Consider the following 23,622-nt stretch of genomic DNA (forward strand, 5'->3'; position numbering starts at 1 on the left):
AAGCAGTGTTCCTTCTGCTGATTGTTATATATTTTTTTTCTTTTACCTAAATTTAGACTTTAATGCACGCAACAGCGAATGTGGCCTTATACATTAGCAATTTTATCCTATGATATGATTAATTATACCACAATAATAGTCCCACAGTGAGAAACGGAGAGAAAATACTGCAAAGATTAGCGCGCAGCTTTTCTTATGAGTGACGTTAATTGTCTCTGAGGTGTCTGTGGAGGAGACTCAGTAGACCTGTGTAGAATCACAAAAAAAAGATATCTAGAGATAAAAGCAGAGTTTTCTGTACATGTAGGTTGAGACATTTTCTTTTTATATGTCAGGAAATTCCAATGGTGAAACAATAAGCGTTAAAATAAAGCAGTTTACCTCTTCCAATCCTTCTAAATAGGTCCCTCAGGCTTCAGTAGTTAAATAACAATATAATATGAAGGATTAATGATCTCACGATTATGAATTATTTATATATGTAAATTTAATGTTTTGATGAGAATAATATAGTAAGATAACATTACAAAGATAAAAATAACTGGTACAGTTTAGAAAATTGACCCCAAGGACTCATTTACACTTGCTTCGGCTTCAACACACATTGACGGCTAGTTTACACTCGCTTCAAAACAAGGACATGCTTCAGACACGCTATGTTAAAGCTCTCTGAATGCCAGTCAAAGCCCCTATCACTAAATAAAATGGTTAGCTTATAGTCCTGTTTACACCTTGCTTTTGCTTTGCTTAAAAAAATTATACCCCATGTCGTTTTAGTGGTGCTTCAAAGCCTCTTCAAAGCCCCCATAGAAGTCTATGGTAAAGCTCGCTTGAAGCACCTGCAGCTTTTTGAGAGGCTTTAATTCAGCTTTAGGTTCACTTTGTTTTGGAGCATTTGCAGGTATCACACACACACACACACACACACACACACGCGGCATCTGCCAAATTTCAACAAAGCATCACCAAAGTTGATGCTGAGGGGGTTGAGTGGGTTTATGCGGTTTTATGCTGAGGGAGTCAAGCAGGTTTATGTGGCTTGATACTGAAGAAATCAAGCAGGTTTACACGGCTTGATGCTGAGGGAGTCGAGTGGGTTTATGCGGCTTGATGCTAAGAGGATCAAGCCGTTTTTTGCGGCTTGAAGCTGAGGGGCTTGAGCGGGTTTATGCGGCTTGATGCGGAGAGGGCTGAGTGAGTTTATGCGGCTTGATGCTGAGGGGGTTGAGCGGGTTTATGCAGCTTGATGCTGAGGGAGTTTAGCGGGTTTATGCAGCTTGATGCTGAGGGAGTTTAGTGGGTTTATGCGACTTGATGCTGAGTAGATAAAACAGGTTTTTGAGCCTTGATGCTGAGGGTGTCAAGCAAGCTTATGCAGATTGATGCTTCAGGGACAGGTTCCTACTACTGACACCACAGATACAAAGCCATTTTTTCCTTCCAGTGATACCACTGATGCAGTCACCTTTTTCTCTTGCAGTGACACTACCAACACAGGAAAAAATGTTTTCCTTCCAGTGACACCACTGATGCTGGGCCATTTTTCATGACACAATGATGTGCCCATATTTGAGCATCGCACATGCACCTCTGTTAGCTCCACAACCTCCTCTTGGAGGGGGGGGGGGGGTGCAGCTTGCAATCAGGTTTTATTGGCAGTGACCAGCCACCCCAATCCTGGCTCTTCAGAACTCGCATTAGTAATACAGAGCTCACATGACCACTGAATAGTTAAAGTGGAGTTCCACCCAAAAATTTAACTTTTCCGCTTTTCGGAATCCCCCCCCCTCCGGTGTCACATTTGGCACCTTTCAGGCGGGAGGGGGGAGCAGATACCTGTCTAAGGCAGGTATTTTGCTCCTACTTCTGGGCATAGCTGAGCGACCCGTGGCTATCTATGCCACTTCCGGTGCCTTCTCCGCCCCCCTGCTATCTTCTGGGAGACACAGGTCCCAGAAGACAGCAGGGACCAGTGGGATTGCGCTGCGCGAGTCACGCATGTGCAGTAGGGAACCAGGATTTCTGATTCCCTTACCAAAGATGTCGATGCCTCCACCGGAGAGCCGAGGGATGGGTCGGGTTCGGGTGCGGACATCACGGGCGCCCTGGACAGGTAAATGTCCTTATTTTAAAAGTCAGCAGCTGCAGTATTTGTAGCTGCTGCCTTTTTTAAAAAAAATAAAAATAATTAGGCGGAACTCCGCTTTAGGTAGTATCGATATTCCCATCGCACACTTTCTGTGATAAGGCTTTAGGAGTAACGGGCACTACAGCAACAACCATCTGGAACTCTGATGTCTCCAGTTCCAGATGGTTGTTGCTGCAGCGCCTGTTACTCCTAAAGCCTTATCCAGCGATCAAATGCACATAACCACCAGCACACCACAGATCGTTAAATACATTCAAATAATTTATTGAAGAATGATCACATCACGGAAGAAATGGTGCAATGGTGCCCTATGTCTTTGGTGATGTGATCATTCTTCCATAAAGATTTGGACATATTTGATGATCCGTGGTGTGCTGGTGAATATGTGCATTTGATCGCTGGATATTTTCAAACACAATTCCTCAGGCCTTAATCAATTATATAGTCCTGAAACCCTTGTTTGAACCCTATTATGTGTGTCATTTACAGCAGGAGAATGTTACATACCCGCTGTTTTGTTTTCTAGTAACTGTTCTACTCCGACCCTTAAACAGTGTAAGCAATTTTCTCTTATAATACTACAAATTGCATCTCAGCTTTCCCGTGAGCCTCAGTATTGAACAGAAGTCAATCATTTCCATGTTTGGCCTAAAATTCCATCATAAAAGGTTGTGCTGTGATTAGGAACCGGTCTGCACATTCCAGACGACTAATTCTGTCCAGTCGTGTGGTTAATTGTAAAATGAAAAATTCTTAGCAAGCCATTTGGGGGCAAGCATTATAAAGGCGAAAACTGAGCTTTTTTTCTGGTAGCAGGGATCTTCGAAAGGACTCCTTCCAGGAAAAACTTCCAGTGCATTTAGCATTTCTTTCCTATGGACTATTACTTGTACCAAAAGCCAAAAATAAGTTCCTAGTTGATGTGTAGGAGCATGCGTTCAATAGAATGCAGCAACGTGGAAAGCCAAAAGTTGTCTCCTACTGCTCTCACCGCATTGTAAATGTTCTTCATCGGGATCCATAATGGGCCTGGATTACTAAAGTACGAAGAGCGATGAAGTGAGATGAAGTGCAGTTAAGCAACATTCCCTGATTTACTAATATTATATAGGATTTATATAGCGCCAACAGTTTGCTAAGGTGTAATGCTAGCTGAAGGGAATGATGAAAGTCTGAAATGCATCAACTCATTCTGCAATTCTTTTAAATATGGATTAAAAACTGGTGGGGATAAGCAGTACATCTGTGGAGGTTTTGGCTGTGTGTATTGAAATAAACCATAATAGAACTTTATCCTTCTTGATTGGATGTTTGACATCAGTTTGCTTTTACACTTTAGTATCTGGCCCAGTTTCACCTTATTTTGTGGCACTTTAGCTCACGTCACATTTTAGTACATCGGGCCCAGGGAAAGGCTGCTTAAATCAAAGCCTAATTATGGAAATGCTCTAAGTCAGTCTTTTTAAAAGACAGGCTTATTGTTTAGTGAATTGTTTTAACCCCCTTAAGCTAGGCTGCACTAGCCCCTTCCCCTCATTGGCTGCTTACTTGCCTTAGGCTGGCCATACATGTTACATTTTCTTATACAATTTTCCTTTGGATTTAAACTATGTAGGGCCTGCCTAATTGAATACAATTGAAAGTTGTTTAGTTTCGACCTCATATTACATGGTTATTGGTAAATTTCAGGGAAAATGTAACATGTATGGCCAGCCTTACAGAGCCACGGCCATCTCCTGTGTCAATAGGTTTGAATGAAGCCATATACCAGATCTTGATATAAAAACCTATTTACCCAGTAGGACCTTTGGGGATAAAAAAGAAAATGCTGACAAGACTGTAAATATAGGAGTGGCAAGTAAGCAGCTATGGCTGGGGGCTAGTTCTGTTTAGCATTGGGGGTTCCTGAAAGTTTAGTAACATGTACATCTGTCCTGAATTTCATCAGGTACTAGAAATGACCACCAGTGGGGTAGAAATACTACTTTTATAAATAAACCCCACAGGTACAACAGAATGACACCATCGATTTAACTTTTTCAAAAAACATTCTGGGAATGCATTCCCAGAATGTTTTTTGAAAAAGCCACATTTCCTTGTGCTGTCAACCAAACTGTCAAACCATCAAATGGCCGGTGTTATAACTGATCACATGTGCAGCACCATGGCAGTTGTAATCAAACATAAGCTAAGATGGCAGCTTCCTTGGCTGCAAAGGATAGGAGGGTTTAGTTCTGCTTTAAGGTTTTCAGGTTTCATAGAACCTTTACAGCCCTTTCACACTGAAAGAGTGGCGCATTACCGTCATTTTTGTGGCGCTAGTGGGATGCTTTTAACCCCACTAGCGTTAAAAGCATCCCACTAGCTTTAAAGCGCCTGAAAAATGCCTCCAGTGTGAAAGGAGTTTAAAGAAAAAGCTCTTTACAATAAAATTACAAGCACATTATAAATTGTAACGGATGCTGCAACATTTATTACCAAGTAATCCTCCAGCACGTTTTCAAATGACCATACTGGTAGACTACATGCTTTAAACATAGCATTTTGACAGGTAATTTAATGAACAATCACAAGCTTTATGCTCTTAAAGAAACACTAATTAACCACTTAAAGACTGGAGGGCGTTACCCCCTTAATGTCCAGTCCATTTTTTGTGATATGGCACTGCGTCTCTTTAAATGACAATTGCGTGCGACTCTGTACCTATTTTTTTTTACCCACAAATAGCTTTCTTTTGGTAGTAATTGATCATCTTTGCACTATAAACAAAAAAAGAGCGACAATTTTGAAAACAAATCAATATTTTTAACTTTTTTAAATATCCCCAAAAAAATAAAATAATAAAAAAGTCTTCCTCAGTTTAGGCCAATATATGTATTCTTTTACATATTTATGGTTAAAAATAAAATAAAAATTGCAATAAGCGTCTATTGATTGGTTTCCGCAAAAGTTAAAGCGTCTACAAAATAAGGAATAGATTAATGGCATTTTTCATAATAATCGGTATAAGGTTTTAGTAGAAAGATTGTATTGATACATATGTGTTCTTTCTTTTGTTTCATAAAGTTTTTTATTGGGAAAGGTAGAAAAAGTTAACATTACAGACAATCCGTAAGGAAAACCGTTTCCAAAAGGAATAAGAATGGTACAAAATGGAAATGGATTAACAATCCCTGAAACAGCTGCAGTGTTAAACTGCTCAACATCAGAGACAAATATGACATTCCTATATACAGAAGTATCGAAAAATATGAGCATAAAATAAGACCTGCAAAACTCTAGCTCCAGAAGGCACATGTTTAGAGGTGAGATAGTTGTGGCCTAAATACAGGTATAGAAAGATGCAGTAAAGAAAACAAAACGGGAACCAAACAAATAAATAAGAAGAGGAAGGGTTTCTTCGCCTTGGGGATTAAACCCTACGGAAGGTAATACATAAGGAAGAACAGCAAAAAAAGGGTGAAAGATTCTCTGGAGAGATCACCTTATCGTCTGTCCATAAACGCAGCCATTGTTTTGTAAAACAAGCAATGCCAGGTAGAAATCAACTTTGAAAGTCGTTCTAGAGAGATAATAATGGGTTCCTCTGTTTCTTCAATTTTATTAAGTCTATGAAACCATTCTCCTACTGTTGAAACATGTGAACTATTCTGGGGTTTATCAATAATTCTAGTTTGGACTTCTAGTTCTGTCCTCCTGCTCTTGTGGGCTTCACAGAGGCACAACACTTTGACAGTTCTTTTCTATCCAGATTAGGACATTGGATTACCTGTTATCTGTTGCTGATTGATAGGGGTGATTTAAATATTTAGGCGCTGAAGATCATGATGTTGGATTGATGCTAAAATCTACAAAGTTTACCTCCTAACGTCTTCAGACTTTTGTAAAGTCACATCAGCTGTGGATGATCTCCAGATGACTCCTTGGGTGACTTTCGGCGCTAAATAGAGGACTAGATTCTGTTGGCTTGTATTTATTTTTTCAGCCACAAACTGTATAAATATCAATCTTCACTTCAACCTCCCTTGTTTGGAAGATGTTCCTCAAGGTTGTTTTTAATCAAAGCAGTGTGAAGTACAAACACTTTTTTTGTCTAGCATCTCTGTTATACAGTATAAACCCATAGACTTTAAATGTTAAACCCCACCATAGTTCCATGAATTTTCTGAAGTAGTATTGGCCTTGGGTGATGACTTGGAAGTCTTAGTTCTTTGTACTCTCCTGTTCTTTTAACTTTGTCTAAGGTTCCCTGGCAAACTTTGAAGCCTTATCTTTATTTCATCCCTGATCAGATTGAAATAATCCTGTAAGATTTCCTCTACTAGTCTTCTAAAATGTCAGATTTCAAGAATCCTTTGATAAACGACATAAATACCACTGTCACTTCCAGTCCTGACCTAAGATTCAGCACCATTGTCATAAAATTGTAACTCTAATAACTTTCAATAAATTGTACTTCGTTATCCAGAAGGGGAAGTGATTGTAAACTTCCCTAATGGGGACGCAGACAGAAATAACATTCTAACCAAGCTTTTAAATCTTCCTGACAAATCTCACATACTATTAAGCCTCATGTCCACTGCTGCTGCTAAACTGACATTTTGGAGCAGTTGGAGGGTTTTTTCAACTGCCTCTGAATTCTCCTCTGTTATCTTATCAGGACACATACACCGGGTCATTTACAGTAGTTTCTAGACAGTTGAGTTTAGAAGCATTTTTTGGAAGGCAAAAAAAATGCATTCAGAAGCTGAGTTTACAGGCATTTCAAGTGACAAACGTGGTAACTCGCGTTTAGCCGCGTTTTTCATTTCTAGCTATTTAAAAAAACAATTTTTCTAAACGCGGCAAAACTGATGTTTTAAACGTCGGTTACTATCCGTCAAGTTAAATCATTCAGGAGAGGTTGTAAAAATGTGCTATGTACATGAAGCCTAAGAAAACGTAGTTTATAGTCTGCATGCTCGTTGGAGAGGTTTCCCACACCAGTCAAATAGACCTGAAATGGGAAGATTTTTCTTCACTTCCTGTTCTGTCTGATTAACTCTTTTCAACTGGCGGAGCTTGCTCTTTAAAAGTTTGTGACACTCCCCATTAGGATAGCTAAATTTGTCCCGGGTTATCCTGCCTCTTGTTTTAGAGGCTGTGCTGATGCAGGCACTCATTTGCATATCTGGTGGACATGTCCTATTGTTCAAAGTTTCTGGACAGCTATATTCCAGATAGCATCCTTACTTCTGGGATGCCCTATACCACCCGATCCATCTCTAGCCTTACTTAATCTTGCACCCCACAATTGCACTAAAAACCAATTGTCCCTATTTCTCCAACTTACAACGGCTGCAAAGCAAACGATTGCTAGGGCTTGGAAGATGCCTTTACTCCCTATACCCGAAGTTAAAAATAGGGTTACGCAAGCAATGATTCACTGTAAAATTGAGGCGAAAATTTTAGATCGCATCCCCCGATTTCGTAAGGTCTGGCAGCCATGGATCGCACACTTTCTACCCCTTGGCCTAGACCCCGACCTTATAGGTATCTAAACTTCAACATATTAAAGAGACCCTTACTATATGTGCCCGGGGCCCGTGCGGGCCGGTTGATCCACAGCCTCTCTCTCCTTCTCTACTTCCCTCTCCTCTCTTTTCCTTCCTTTATTCCTTTGCTTGTTCCTAGTCTAACTTCTATCACTATCCTATCCCCCTATTACTGAAAATCGCGGCACTCGCAGTACCTGTACTCTACGCTAACGTATAGATCTTAGTCCGGGGAGTCACCTTCTTTACCTCCCCTGGTGCTCCCGGATTATATGACACTTGACTGTTTAATTAGAGTATTACTCTCCTTTATAATCCGAACTGCATAAACCATTGTTCTCTTTGATGTTGTTTTATAGGGACTGTGTCCCATTGTTATTGCTTACTTCTTGTACACCGAATATTTTCGCATGCACAAAATCTATATCGTACTGTGTAATTATTTTATTACTTGCTAATAAAAATGTTTTGAAAGAAAAGTTTGTGACACTGCAAGCATTACATGGGCTTTCCCGTCGGGTGATTGGATGTCACAGTGATCATATGACTCGGAACCCATCCCACTGGCTCAAGATAAGAAACATTGACTGGGAGCCGTTGGTGGCCACAGTTCTGCCCGTGCTGAGCGCACACTCAGCACAGAAGAGCAGGGCCAGCTGTACACATATACACTCACCAGCCACTTTATTAGGTACACCTTGCTAGTACAGGGTTGGACCCCTTTTTTCCTTCAGAACTGCATTCATTCTTCGTGGTATAGATTCAACAAGATGATGAAAACATTCCTGAGATCTTGGTCCATATTGACATGATGGTATCACACAGTTGCTGCAGATTTGTCGGCTGCACATCCATGATGCAAATCTCCTCCACATCTCAAAGGTGCTCTATTGGCTTGAGATCTGGTGACTGTGGAGGCCATTGGCGTTCAGTGACCTCATTGTCATGTTCAAGAAACCAGTGGTGAGATGATATGAATTTTATGACTTGGTGAATTATCCTGCTAGAAGGAGCCATCAGAAGATGGGTACACTGTAGTCATAAAGGGATGGGCATGGTCAGCAACAATACTCAAGTAGGCCGTGGCATTTAAACGATGCTCAATTGGTACTAAGGGGCCCAAAGTGTGGCAATAAAATATCCCCCCACCATTACACCACCACCACCAGCCTGAACCGATGATACAAAGCAGGATGGATCCATGAATTCATGTTGTTTATGCCAAATTCTAACCCTGCCATTTGAATGTAGCAGCTGAAATCAAGACTCGCCAGACCAGGCAACATTTTTCCGATCTTTTATTGTCCAATTTTAGTGAGCCTATGCAAATTCATAGTTTCATAGTTAGTAAGGTTGAATAAAGATACCAGTTCAACCTGAGTGAGTGTCTACAATTGTCCCTATCCCTGTACATTGCACACTCATGTCTGTCCCTACCCTCAAGGAGCCCACAATCCAAGGTCCTCATTCATATACTAGGGCCAATTTAGGACAGAAGCCAATTAACCTACCTGCATGTCTTTGGATTGTGGGAGGAAACCAGAGTACCCGGAGGAAACCCACGCAGGCACAGGGAGAACATGCAAACTCCAGGCAGGTAGTGTTGTGGTTGGGATTCAAACCAGCGACCCTTCTTACTTCTAGGCGAGAGTGCTAACCACTGTGCCGCCCAAATTGTAGCCTTGGTTTCCTGTTCTTAGCTGACAGGAGTCGCACCCAGTGTAGTATTTTGCTGCTGTAGCCCATCTGCTTCAAGGTTCAATGCCTTGTGCATTCAGAGATGATATTCTGCCTACCTTGCTTTTAACAAGGGGTTATTTGCTTTACTGTTGCCTTTCTATCATCTCCAACCTGCCCATTTTCCTCTGACATCCAGAAGGCATTTTTATCCACACAACTACCGCTCGCTGGATATTTTCTCTTTTTCGGCTCATTCTCTGTACACCCTAGAGATGGTTGTGTGCAAAAATATCAGTAGATCAGCAGTTTTTTGAATACTCAGACCAACCCGTCTGGCCTCACCACAACCACCACGACCATTCTGATGGTCAGTTTGAATTTCAGCAAGTCGTCTTCACCATGTTTAGAAGCCTAAATGCATTGAGATGCTGCCATTTGATTGGCTGATTTAGCAATTTGTGTTACCAAGCAGGTGTAACTAATAAAGTGGCCGGTGAGTGTATGTGCATGTATGTACATTTGGCATTCATGTACATGTATGTACTACGCTTGGCATTAAAGCCCACCGCCATGCTGTCACATATATGCGTACAGTCAGCATTATGGAGAAATCGACCAACACATATAGCGATAAACAGTTGACAGTGGTTACAGCCGTTCTCCACTGTACCTAAAAACAGAGAAAATTGACTAGAGTTGTGCTTTAATATTTGGACTTTAACCACTTCCTGCCCACCCACCATCATGACGGCGGCACAGAACGACCGCTCTCGCGCATTCAAAGTGCAAATATAGTGATCACTTTTTCTTGCTGTTGTTTCTCCTCTTCTATTTAGGGGCCTAGGCAGACCTAAACGTGTGTTAAAATGCCTGAAATTGCTTTAAAAATAGACGTGCTTTGCCTTCAGTTGGCATGAATTTTTTATGTGCGGTAACGCTCATTTTAACAAGCGTTGGCACACATTTCTATGCACGTTTAAATTTCTTTAGGTCTTTGCAAGGGCTAAAATAATAAAAAAACTTTTATTTACTCAAAAGATTTGCATTTCGTTGATGTGCATTTACATGCATTGTTTTGCATTAAAGTACATTCATGTAGCATTTGAACCCGATGCATCGCACTGCACATGACACCTGCATTGAATTGTGAACAGGGCACATAGGCAATGAGTTTGTTGTTGCTGTGGTTTTGTGGAGAGTGTTTCTTTTTTTTTTTTTTTTTTGTGGTTTTTATTCTTTTGTGTTTTATTTATTTATTTTTTTCTGCCCCTTTCCATTAAAGAGGAAATAAAGCCCAATGGGTTTTACTTCCCCCCCCCCCTTTTTTTTCCCCTGCAAAATGAAAGCATAATGGGCTAGTATACATCGCAAACTAGCCCATTATGTGCCACTTGCCTGCAATTGAAGTCCCGTAATGTCAATCCCGCGCATGCGTGAGGGAGCCGCCGATCACGCCGCTTGCTAGTGAAAAAACGGCACAGAGGGCAGTTTCTTCACAGCGCATGCACCGATGACATCATCGGCGCACTACAAGGTAAATGGCCCAAGTTTAGTAGATATTTACAGTACCTATAGGCAAGCCTTTTTATAGGCTTACCCATAGGTACAACTTTCGCATTGGGGGTATACAACCACTTTAATTGCGACCGTCTTATAATGAAATAGTTGAACTGAATACTGGCATATGAGCTAGCCTACTTGACTTAAAACTACATATGGATGCAATACCGTGGAGGTCTGTTATTTCAGCACATATTTCTAGTATCACTTTCCGTTTTCAGTGGTTTAATAAATTATTGGGCCAGCCCAAATGAAATTTTTTTTTTTTTTTTCTAAGGAGTGTACGGAGTTTTCAGTGACCTTACAGCCTGAAGTTCTTTAAATTCCCTCCCTTCACAGCACAAGCTTTGTGGTGATTTAAATGACTGTTAAAGGAGTTCTAGTATGGAAGTTAACAGAACTGTTACATTTTTGAGTTTGCATTGCAAGGAAATTTAGCTGGTGACAATGTGATTTATGTCACCCAGGCCTAACCGCACCCACATCCTGTGCTCCTGCACCCTGCATAGCAAACAACGGTGAAGGAAATCTCTCGCATATGAAAACTTCCTCAGTTACACATTTCTCAGTACAGTACTTTTCAGACATGACTGCAAAGTGATGGCAGTAAAATACATCTATGGGTTACCTGGAGCCTTTTGCAGTTTAAAGGGTGTGTAAGCTGTTTCATTCTGGTCATTTTAGGCCACGATCAAAGCTGCTATTAAAGTGTTACTACACCCAGGACCCTGCATTCACTATATCTGGTCTCCCACAGAACATGGGAATGCAATTATTTTAGTAAATATAAACTGCAAAATACCTTTTCTCATCAGCAATTATAGCAGTCTTGTGACTTCTATCAGTGTCTGGTTAAAGCTTGTAGGAGGAGTTTTAATTCTACTCTGACTGTCTTTTGAGGCTGCATCACTCCTGACCCATTGTGTGGACAGTGCTGATTGGCTCTACGACGATCACATGCACTTGTCCACAAAAAAAAACAAAAACTCTCCAGTAGTAAACAACAAACTAAGCATGTGCAGAGTGATTCCAAAGGCTCTGTCTTATCAGGAGATGGATTGGGGACAGTGGAAGGATAGGATCAGAGAAGACAGGATTAAACCACATTTTTAAACAATGCAGAGGATTAACTTGGGTTCCACAGTGAGAAAAACAAGCATGCTTTACTGCATATATAGACTGATTTTTACTGTTGTGGGTTTAGTAACACTAAAGCTGATTTCTGGCAACAGCTGTGCCTGGCAAAACCTGTACAAAGCAATGACAGGCTGACGGGGCTGCGACTGTCTGCCTCTGTTTGTTTCTGCACATTAGCCACTTGACGACCAGCTGACGCCAATATACGCCAGCCAAATGGCACGGGTGCGCAAAACGACTTACCAGTGCGTTGTCAGCGGCTGGCGGGCGATAGCCCGCAGGTCCCACGGACTCTGTGTCCGCCAGTGGCCCGCGATCATGACACGGAGAGGCATTTCCCTGTTCTGCCTAACAACATGAGAGGGATCTAGTGCTCCCAGCGATCAGGAGCAGTGATCTCTGTCATGCTCTAGTGAACCCATCCCCCCTACAGTTAGAATACGCCCAGGGAACAAATTTCACCCCTTGATTGCCCCCTAGTGTTTAACCCCTTCCCTGCCAGTGACATTTACACAGTAACCAGTACATTTTTATAGCACTGATCGCTGTATAAATGCCAATGGTCCCAAAATGGTGTCAAAAGTATCCGATCTGTCGCAGTCACGATAAAAATCGCAGATCGCCACCATTACTAATAATAATAAAAAAAAAAAATTTATAATAAAAATGTCATAAGTCTATTCCCTTACAGGGTCGCACGACCGCGCAATTGTCAGTTAAAACGACGCAGTGCCGTATCACAAAAAAGGGCTTGGTCAGGAAGGGGGGTAAATGCTTCTGGTTCTGAAGTGGTTAAAGACATTGTAAACTCTTTAAAAAAAAAAACTTGTAAGGCAAAGGCATATGAGCTAGTATGCATCGCATACTAGCTCATTATGAAATATGTGCCCTAGAACAAAGCCTTCCCCTGGTGCCCACACACTGCTGAGATGGCTGCTGACATTTTCTCTGGCTTTTTTTCCAGGCTCACAGGCTCTGGTGCTGTGAGTGGCTGGAGCCGCGATGACATCACTCCCGCCGTATACGGCACTGTGCTCGGAAAGGAACCGGACCCATGGCCGTTCCTTCAGAGTGCATGCTCCAGTGATTTCACTGGATGCATGTGATGAATATCTCCTAAATGGTACATGTTTAGGAGATATTTACGCTATCTATATATAGATAAGCCTTATTATAGGCTTATCTATAGGTAAATGTCTGCAGAGGAAGTTTACTTAAAGCAGAGGTCCACCCTAAAATGGACCTCCGCTCATCGGAATCCCCCCCCCCTCCGGCGCCACAATCGGCACCTTTCAGGGGGGAGGGGGGTGCAGTTACCTGGATAATCCAGGTAACTGCACCCACTTCCGGGCTAGCTCTCTGCGGAACGAGCGTAGGTTACGCCCCCGTTCCGCAAGCGCCCGCCCCCTTCAGCAAGTGCCCCGCTGCCTGCTGGGAAACACACAGCTCCCAGAGGCAGCGGGGACCGTCCGGATTGCGCCGCGCGGCTCGTGCATGCGCAGTAGGGAACCGGGAAATGAAGCCGAAAGGCTCCATTTCCTGATTCCCATACCCAAGATGGCGGCGGGACCCGGCAGCCGAGCGAGCGATCGGCTTCGGGTGCCGACATCGCGGGCGCGCTGGACAGGTAAGTGTCACTATTTAAAAGTCAGCAGCTGCAGTATTTGTAGCTGCTGGCTTTTTAAAAAAAAAAAAAAAAACGCGGAGTCCCGGTGGACTCCCGCTTTAAGGACAGAGCCTCGTTTTGAGATTTGGTGTTTCCTGGTTTAAAACTGTTTTTTTGCTAGAAAATTACTTAACAGTATATATATTATTATTATTTTTTTTTTTAACACCCTAGAGAATAAAATGGCGGTTGTTGCAAAACTTTTTGTCTCACGGTATTTGTGCAGTTCTTACAAGCGCACTTTTTGGGGGAAAAAAAATACACATTTTTTAATTTTAAAAAATTAGGCACCAATTTTATTATTTTTTTTTGCGAAAGATGATGTTACGCCTAGTAAATTGATACCCACTAGAGGTCGACCGATATGGGTTTTTCTCTGGCCGATGCCGATGCCGATATTTACAAATCATGGCGGCCGATAGCCGATATATGATGCCGATTTTTTTGGGCCGATATGTTAGGCCGATTTTATTTTATTTATTTATTTTTAATCCCCCTTGATCTAACACACCTTTCCCACTGGGGCGTTTTTTAAGGCGCTTTTGGGCTAAAAATAGCGCCTGTAAAGTGCCTGCAAAATGGCTCCCCTGCAGTCTGTGTGAAAGACAGAGTGCTTTCACACTGAGGCGATGCGCTGGCAGGATCTTAAAAAAAAAAGTCCTGCAAGCAGCACGTTTGGAGTGGTGTATACCGCTCCTCCACCACTCCTGCCCATTGATATGAATGGGCACCACTGCCGAAGCGCATGCAATGCGATTTGGCAGCGGTGCTTCATGGGCGCATTTAACCTCTTCCTTGGCCGCTAGCTGGGTTATATGTGCCCCACTAGCAGCCAAATAGCACCGCTAAAATGATGGTAAAGAGCCGCTAAAACTTGCGTTTTACCATCAACGTCTGCCCGCTCCAGTGTGAAAGCAGCCTTCATAAGTGATACAGAAAATTTCTTACACTTAAAGCGGAGGTCCACCCTAAAATGGACCTTCCGCTCATCGGATTCCTCCCCCCCCTCCGGAGCCACAATTGGCACCTTTCAGGGGGGAGGGGGGTGCAGTTACCTGGATAATCCAGGTAACTGCACCCACTTCCGGGCTAGCTCTCTGCGGAAAGGGGCGTACATTACGCCCCTTTCCGCAAGTGCCCGCCCCCTTCCGCAAGTGCCCCGCTGCCTGCTGGGAAACACACAGATCCCAGAGGCAGCGGGGACCGTCCTCATTGCGCAGCGCGGCTCGCGCATGCGCAGTAGGGAACCGGGAAATTAAGCCGAAAGGCTCCATTTCCTGATTCCCATACCCAAGATGGCGGCGGCGGCAGCACTCGAGTGTCGATCTAGAGATCGGCTTTGGGTGCCGACATCGCGGGCGCGCTGGACAGGTAAGTGTCACTATTTTAAAAGTCAGCAGCTGCAGTATTTGTAGCTGCTGGCTTTAAAAAAAAAAAAAAACGCGGAGTCCCGGCGGACTCCCGCTTTAAACATTTATTAAACAAAACAAACCTCCAATCAGTTTACTTGTATGTATGATCTAGATAAAAAAAAACAAAAAAACTATATATTAAATAAAAACGGGTAGTCAAAACTTTTGGACAAAAAAAAAAAAAAAAGGGCTAACTTTACTGTTTTTATTTTATTTTTATTTTTTAAATGGTGTATTTTTTTCCCAAAAAAATGCATTTGAAAGACCTCTGTGCAAATGCCGTGTGACATAAAATATTGCAACAACCGCTATTTTATTCCCTAGGATCTCTGCTAAAAAAATATATATAATTTTTGGGGGGGTCTAAGTGATTTTCTGGCAGAAAATACAGGATTTTTACTTGTAAGCAACAAGTGTCAGAAAAGATTTAGTCTTTAAATGGTTAAACTGAGAACTTCTACACACAGAGATGACTTCATTCATTCAGAAGTGTAAACATTGTATCATTTAGTTCTTTTCTTGGCAGTCTGCCCAGAGAGGAGGAAAGTGTTGCTATGACGACTCAGGCAACTCACACTGACTTCTATACAGAAGTCATTTCAAAGTCCCGGCTTTTTATCAGCACAATCGGCCGATGCCGATTATTTAAAAAACGGCAAATATCGGCCGATATATCGGCCGGCCGATATATCGGTCGACCTCTAATACCCACCATGTCACGCTTCAAAATTGCATGGAATGGCGACAAACTTTTACCCTTAAACATCTCCATAGGCGTTGTTCAAAAAATTCTACAGGTTGCATGTTTTGAGTTACAGAGGAGGTCTAGGGATAGAATTATTGCTCTCACTCTAATGATCGCGGTGATACCTCACATGTGTGGTTTGAACACAGTTAACATGCGCAGTCCCTACTCACATATGCCTTCACTTCTGCACTTTTTATTCTTTATTTCTACACTGTTCTTTAAAAAAAAAAAAATGTCACTTTTATTCCTATTACAAGGAATGTAAACAAAAAAGCATGATATGCGATCTGGAGTCAAAAATAATTCAGATCTTTTATTTACACTAAAATAAAATAAATGTCGTTTTGAATTATTATTTTTTTTTTTTTAAATGTCCCTTTAAGAGGTATGGGCAGAAGTAAGGTTTTGACAACGCTTCCACCCTGCAATGGTATGGAGCTGGGTAGGGGCCATCTTCCCCCTCACTCGGCTCCATATCATACAGGGAGAAAGATCGGATTGCCTCTGCCGATGCAGGCGAGTCCGGTAAGCGGCGGAGGGCACCAGAGCGCGGCGGGAGGGGGGGACCCTCTCCCGCCACCGATAAAAGGGATCTTGCGGCGAATCCGCCACAGAGACAATGGCCCCGTCATCTTCTGGGACACACACAGGTTCCAGAAGGCAGTGGGGGAGCAGCAGGATATGACGCCCTGGGCCATGGCGAGGCTGAGATGGAAGTACACAAGGTACTTCCTATAAGGCAAGAAAGGGGGGGGGGGGGGGAAATGTTATCCAAAAACTAGTGGTGGAGGGGTGGTCATTCCTTTAGGAACAAGTTGCACAAGTGAGTGGAACTCCGCTTTAAGTGGTTAGGGACAAATGACTGGCCTGGACAAAATCTGTCTGCCTCCAGGCTAATCCTCAGGTAACCACTGGATGTACGGATACATGTGAACAGAGGCGGACATGCAAAGAAGAAGCTATATCTGAACATAAAGTAGAAATGCTGCTGTATTCACTGGGACAAAGCTAATTTAAAATGGTCTGTTGCAAAGTGGAAAACTGTTCTGTGGTCACATGAACCAAAATTTTACATTCTTTTTCACAATGGGCGCCGACTAAAGTGAGGGATTTGACTGCTGAAGACTATAGACTTAAAGACCCAACACCTCCACTCAGTAACCTGGCACCCCCCCTCCTTTGTGCTCTCTGAGAAGTGTACTGTTGTTGTTAAAATAGAGTTAATTACCTGTGGGAGTGTCTACAGACTTTCTTGAAGCATCATACCGACAATGGGAGTCTGGATTCACCCCCTTCCTTCTCCTCTGTGATACCTCAGACAATACACAGAGCTGCTCTTCCTCCTCTTCCCCCCTTGCCACTCCCTCCTCCCTGTTGCAGACAGAACGATCTCCGCAAACATTCAGGATTCGCAGCAGGCATTAGTGAGTGTAGAGGTCAGTGATAGTGCTCTGTACAGTGTATTATATTCTACCTATATTCTAAAATTATAATGCAAAGGATACAACTCTGGCTTTTGTCAGTATTGCCTACATTTACTGTAAAACAATTAGCGCTAATATTGCGATTTTTATCATTTTATTGGCTATTCAGATTGTTCTATGTGATTGCGGTCATGGAGCCTTCTATGTACATATGCGTAGGCTGGTGCGGAGCGCACTACAACACACACCTCGTTATGGGTTTGAACCTTGCGACCAGCCATTGGATTTACAGCCACGGCCCTGGTTTTTCCACCCTGGTGGCTCCTTCCAGAGATCCGGTTGTCTACCTTTATGACCGAGAGTTGAAGCCAACTAGCTGATATTAACCCTTCTTGGTGGTATCATGCTTATTTCTTTCACAATATATCAACAATGGCAATTGCTTTTTATGACTGCTTTTGCAAATCTCTACAATTTTATTATCATTGACAGTTGTTTTTAATTCAAGTGTGCATCAAATAAATTAACTTTACTTGGCTAAAGGTCTGCAAGTTTTTATGCTGGTCCCATAGAGCGCTGCTTTTTTGTTTTTGTGTTAAGAAAGCTTACCTGTGTTCATAGCTGGACATGGGAAGTGTTCAGTGACACTCCCCCCCTCCCCCATCGGCTGGAGGAGACACTGACATGGACTTTGAATGAGTGAGGGGGAAGGGGAGAGGGAATTTGGAGGACACAGTAACATCAAAGCCCACTGAAGGAGGTGTTGGAGGCTTGCAGATAAGAGCCAGAAACATGGTCCAGCTGCTGGGAGGTGAGGAAAATGGAGTGCTTGTGTCACGCTGCCTCTACTTCCGGGTTTTAGCTGGGGACACACTGCCATGGAAACAGAGGCACGTGAAGAACGTGCTCACTCCCGATAGCAGCTTTGGTGTGCACCTCTTCACCAATCACACTTGCATCTCCTCCAGAGGGAGGGAGTAAAGGAGTGTCTGGATTGTGGAGCTGTATTTCCCCCCCTGGAAACTTTTGAACAGAGAGAGAACCGTTAGAGGCTGATTCTGCACTCTTCAAAAGGCTATTCTACAAATACTAAAGGACTGAGGAAAGAAAGAAATATAGTGGAGGTATGAGGGTAGCATGTACTACCTATTTTTGCTTCCCCATACTTCTCCTTTGAAGGGCCTGTCTTTACCATGAGTGCTGGACAGACTTTAAACCCGTTAAGGCTACTTTTAACACTGGCAAGGGAGAAAAAACGCTGAGAAAGCTGTGACCAACATCCTAGTCAGGGTGGGAGTGTGGGCAACTCTTCTCAGTTGCGATTACTCACAGCTCATATGGAAAACTCAGTGAACAGTTTTACAAGAGTTCAGACTCTGCCTCCTTACCCCACATCTAAGTAGCCAATTGTTTTTGTGCTACCTTACATATTGTGTGTAACCACACCCAGTTCCTAGCCATGCCTCCATCAGTCAAGGCTCCCTTTCCCTGTGGGGTCAAAGGGCCTTCATTTCATCTTGTTATCAATGCTCAGTTCAAAAGCTGGCATCTCTGATGGTATGGGGGCACATTAGTGCATATGGAATGGGCATCTTGTACATTTGGAAAGGCACCATCAATGCTGAAAGTTATATCCAGGTTTTAGAGAAGCATATGCTCAGGCAAACATGGGACAACATTCCTCCTCAAAAACTCCAACTGGACTTCTCAGTTTCTAGACATTAACCACTTGCTTACTGGGGACTTAAAGAGGAGGTCCACCTAAAAAAAAAAAAAAAAAAAAATGGACACTCACCTGTCCCAGGGTCCAGCGATGTCAGCAGCCAAAGCCAATCAATCGCTTGGCTCTCGGCAGCTGTCGCCGCCATCCTCAGTGAGGGAATCAGGAAGTGAAGCGTTGTGGCTCCATTGCCCGGTTCCCTACTGCACATGCGTGAGTCACGCTGTGCGTCTTGACTGGTCCCCGATATCTCCTAGGTCTCGTTTGTGTCCCAGCAGACAGCGCGGGGGGACGGGAAGAGGCGTAGACTCCCGTGGGAGTCTATGCACCAGAAGTGGATGCAAATACCTGTCTTAGAAAGGTATCTGCACCCCCTCCCCCCTGAAAGGTGCCAAATGTGACACCGGAGGGGGGAGGGTTCAGAAAACCGGAGGATCAATTTTTGTGTGAACCTCCACTTTAACCCTTTAAACCTCCCTCCTACACAGACCATTTTTCAGCTTTCAGTGCTGTCACACTTTTAATGACCATTGCGTGGTCAACACTGTACCAAAATTACATTTTTTGAATTTTTCTTCCCTTAAATAGAGCTTTCTTTAGGTGATATTCAATCACTGCTGGATTTTTTATTTTTGTTAAAAAAGAAAAACAAAGACTGAAAATTGATGGGTGGCACTGGGTGGCAGCGATGGGCACTGGTAGGTGACACTGCTAGGTGGCACCGATGAGGCACTGATGGCCATTGATTCGTGATACCGGTGAGCATTGATTCATGGCACTGGCAGGCAGCACTGGTGGGCACAGATGAGGTGACTCTGGCTCTTCCTCTTTGTGACCGATGTCCATTTCACAGAAGCTGGTGATCGGCTTTTTCTCTCGCAAGGAGATAAAACGATTACCGATCTTCTGTTTACATCACATGATCAGCTGTCCTTGGTTGACGGCTGATCACATGGTAAGGGGCTGGGATCGGCCCCTTACTCCGATCTGTGATCAGCCGAGTCTCATTGACTCGGTGATCACAGAGCGTGCTGCTTACGCCCCCCCCCCCCAGGGGGCGGGCAGGCAGCTCGTGTGTCATGATGGCATCCCGGTAATGTAGGTCCACACGGTAGCCATCATTCAGCTATAGCGTGGACGTGAGGAGTGTTAAAAGTGGGCATGCTACACTGTGGTAAACATGGTCCTGTTCCAACATTTTTTTGTAATTGGGGTTGTACTTTGCCAGCTTTTTGTTGTCCTGTCCCAACTTTTTTGAGATGGATTGCTGCCATCAATTTCAAAATTGCCTATTTATTTTCTTAGATTGGTACATTTATTCATGATTGTGATGAAAATATGGGTTTTTGAGATTTGCAAATGATTGCATTGGGTTTTTATGTAGATTTTACACAGCACCCTAACTTTTTTGGAATTGGGGTTGTACATTGTTTTAAAAAAAAAAAGTTTGTGTGCACCTACCCAAGTTTCAATGTTGAGGCTTCAGGCACACTAGAAAGCTGAAAACTGCTTTAGAAACGCTGGACAAAAAAACGCTAATGTTGTAGCATTTTTTGCCAGCACTTAGCAGTATTTAGCCTAGTGTATTAGCTACATTTAGTAGCTTCAGTGTTAAAGCGGGGTTCCACCCTAAAGTGGAACGTCCGCTCGTCGGAACCCTCCCCCCCTCTGGTGTCACAGTTGGCACCTTTCAGGGGCGAGGGGGGTGCAGATATCTGACTAAGACAGGTATTTGCACCCACTTCCTGGCACAGACTCCCACGGGAGTCTATGCCTCTTCCTGTCCCGCCGCGCTGTCTGCTGGGACACACACGGGTCCCAGAGACAGCGCGGACCATTCCTATTGCGCTGCGCGACTCGCGCATGCACAGTAAGGAACCGGGAAGTGAAGCCGCAGCGCTTCACTTCCTGATTCCCTCACCTAGAATGGAGGTGGCCGAGCGATCGGCCTCGGCTGCCGACATCGCTGGACCCCGGGACAGGTGAGTGTCCATTTATTAAAAGTCAGCAGCTGTAGTATTTATAGCTGCTGGCTTTTAATATTTTTTATTTTTTTCCAGTGAAATCCCTCTTTAAAGAGCGGGGCCGCCAGTGTCTTGAACAACCAGTTTTCTTTATGAGGCTTGCGCATCACAGAGTAACTGGATTTGGTACTTGTTTAGACTGTGATACAAGAAGTTTTAGTTGTACTTTACAATTCTTCACTATATGTTAGATTGTTAAAATTAAGAAAAGGTAATTTTTGCAGTGTAAATTTTATATGGGCAAAAATAAGAAAATAAGTGAAGTAATAAAATATATCCTGCACAAATGCTGTACATTCTACTGAAGGTTTTAATTTTTGTTTCCCTTTTTTTTTTTTCTTTTTTTTTTTTAATCCATAATTTACATTAGTCATTTTACTAACCACAATATTTTGTTCAACTAGATTCATCCAATGAATAAAATGTTAAAGAACTGTACATTAACTATTTAAAACGCCTGTCTCTCTTTTCCAGTAGGAACCTATTACTTCAAGTTTAATTATCCCTGACTATTATAAAGAAACTTTCCATTATAGAAGGCAGAAAGAATCATTAAACCGTGACAGGTGACCATACACTGAAATTGATTTTTAGCAAAGATTCATTTTTCATTTAATACCAGACACTCAAAAATGTTCTCAAAACACCATAAGTATATTTAACTGCTTGATTAATTGTCCTTTTCTTTTATCACCCTGTGCTGCAGGTATAACAATTAGGTTATGTGTAATTTCTAGAATATCTCTGGCAGTAGGAACATTATATAAAACTAATTTATTGATCTTTTTTGTGTAAGACAATTATCTTAATTGTCTGTTTCATTAATCAGCTTGGTCAAGAAGCACTGCCTGTTAAGATCAGAGATCAGCTCTGTGCACCAAGCGGTCCTTAATGTTTACATTGATTATTATGCATTACCCCGAGGCTAACATACTAGACCCGGAACACTTGTTTCCAGATTATGAGAAACCATAAGCAACAAGTAATTGAAAAGAACTGTTGGCTCTATATAAATCCTGTATTATTATAATGATGAAATTTCATTGTAAAGATATGCATATATAGAGATTAATTCATAAAACGATTATGATGGCATAGAAATAAATAAATACATTTTTCCATCAGTCTCAAAAATTAAAGTGTTGATAAACCTAAAAACATTTTTTACCTTAATGCATTGCTTGCAGGACGGTGTGCTTGGCTGAGAAAGCCCCTCCTTCCCTCCTCAAGGCTCCTGGGATGTATGACATAATTTGCCTAGAAACCATGCACATTTTTAATTTAAACATTCATATCTGGGCTTTAAGCAACATTTCTGGTGTGTGTTCTGGCTGATCACCTGATATCTCAGGGCTTTTCCTCTGGTGTCAGCAATGGGGGGTCCTCAATGCTGTATTAAATGTACAATACTGCTATTTAAAACAAGTCGGGGTCAACTACCCTCCTGGTCCCATAGATATGCCCCACTACCTACTTCAGATGAACTGGCTACCTCCTGCATTGGCTGTGGCCTCTCCAGCTTGGATAGTTCAAGTTCTTGTCACTTGCAAGTGAGGACATTACTTCACAAGGCCTATTAGAGAAGACATTGCTCAAAACCTACATCAGAGGGAGTTTGTCCCAAGAAGTTGCTAGGGTAGAGTTGTACTACAAAAGAAAGCTACTGATTACATGAGGTTGGCAATGCAAAAACTTTGTCTTTTTATCTTAAACTGAACAGATAATATTTTGCTTTTTACTACTGTATGCTTTTATATTTAGTATCTTATATCTCCGATGTAAAATGGAGTCTGTGCTGTTTGAATTTCTGCCAAAGTTTAAGAAAGGTTTATCCATCCACACCTCCTTTACTTTTTGACTTGGTATTTAATGTTATAGCATGCTGGCATCGTGCTATAAATCTCTCTCCTAACAGCAACAGTTAAAAAGGAAATACCGTTCCATTCTTGTATAACATCCATGGAAACCTTCATCTTTAGAGTACTTCATATGCAGCTGCTCTCCGGGGAATCGGGATGGTGGTGGCATTATTGGAAAAAGTCTGCTTTTTTCTTCTTTGTTCTGCCAATTACACTCATTAGACAAGCAAACATGGATTGCTGTTTTGAAGAATTCCCCAGTCAGCTATTCTCATTAGATCTTGTGTTTTAACAGTTCTAATTATGTTAGTCTTTGTGCTGTGAAAAAAGAAATGTTCTATTCTTCAGATAAATATTGAAAATAAATCACTGAATGGAGATATTACACAGAATTTGTTGTCAAGCCATAGAGATAATGTCACTTCTGGATGTCTGACTCGTCTCAGTAGTTACTCTGTCCATGTATATGCATGTCTGATAAGTTATCGTGCTATCAGTACTTTCTGATATAAAGATTTACTGTTATAACAAAGTTATGGGGTCTATTTTCAATGTTTTTGCTCAAGATACATACAACTTTCACCCAAGATTGACACATTTTTCTACCTGAATCTTAGGCAATGATGCATGTATCTTGGGTGAAAGCTTTGATAAATTGAACCTTGAAATGTTCTTTAAATACAAAACTTCCAATGACCTATCAGATGCC

The 23,622-nt window shown here is 42.4% G+C and overlaps 1 protein-coding gene across 2 annotated transcripts in view; it reads left to right on the forward strand.

The window, feature by feature from the left end:
- Positions 1-23,622, forward strand: part of MACROH2A2 (macroH2A.2 histone) — an 87,447-nt gene that overhangs the window by 25,414 nt on the left and 38,411 nt on the right. Inside the window, exon 1 of one of the 2 annotated variants that reach the window (XM_077454566.1) lies at positions 18,332-18,434. The exons of the other annotated variant lie outside the window; for it this stretch is intronic. The gene's annotated coding sequence lies outside the window, so the exon portion shown is untranslated. Of the gene's footprint in view, positions 1-18,331; positions 18,435-23,622 lie in introns of those variants that run through there. 2 annotated transcript variants of the gene reach the window in all.

Source organism: Lithobates pipiens, unplaced genomic scaffold, assembly GCF_037356315.1.
Source record: "Lithobates pipiens isolate NorthernLeopardFrog02 unplaced genomic scaffold, aLitPip1_a1.2 Scaffold_25, whole genome shotgun sequence".
NCBI lineage: Eukaryota > Metazoa > Chordata > Amphibia > Anura > Ranidae > Lithobates > Lithobates pipiens.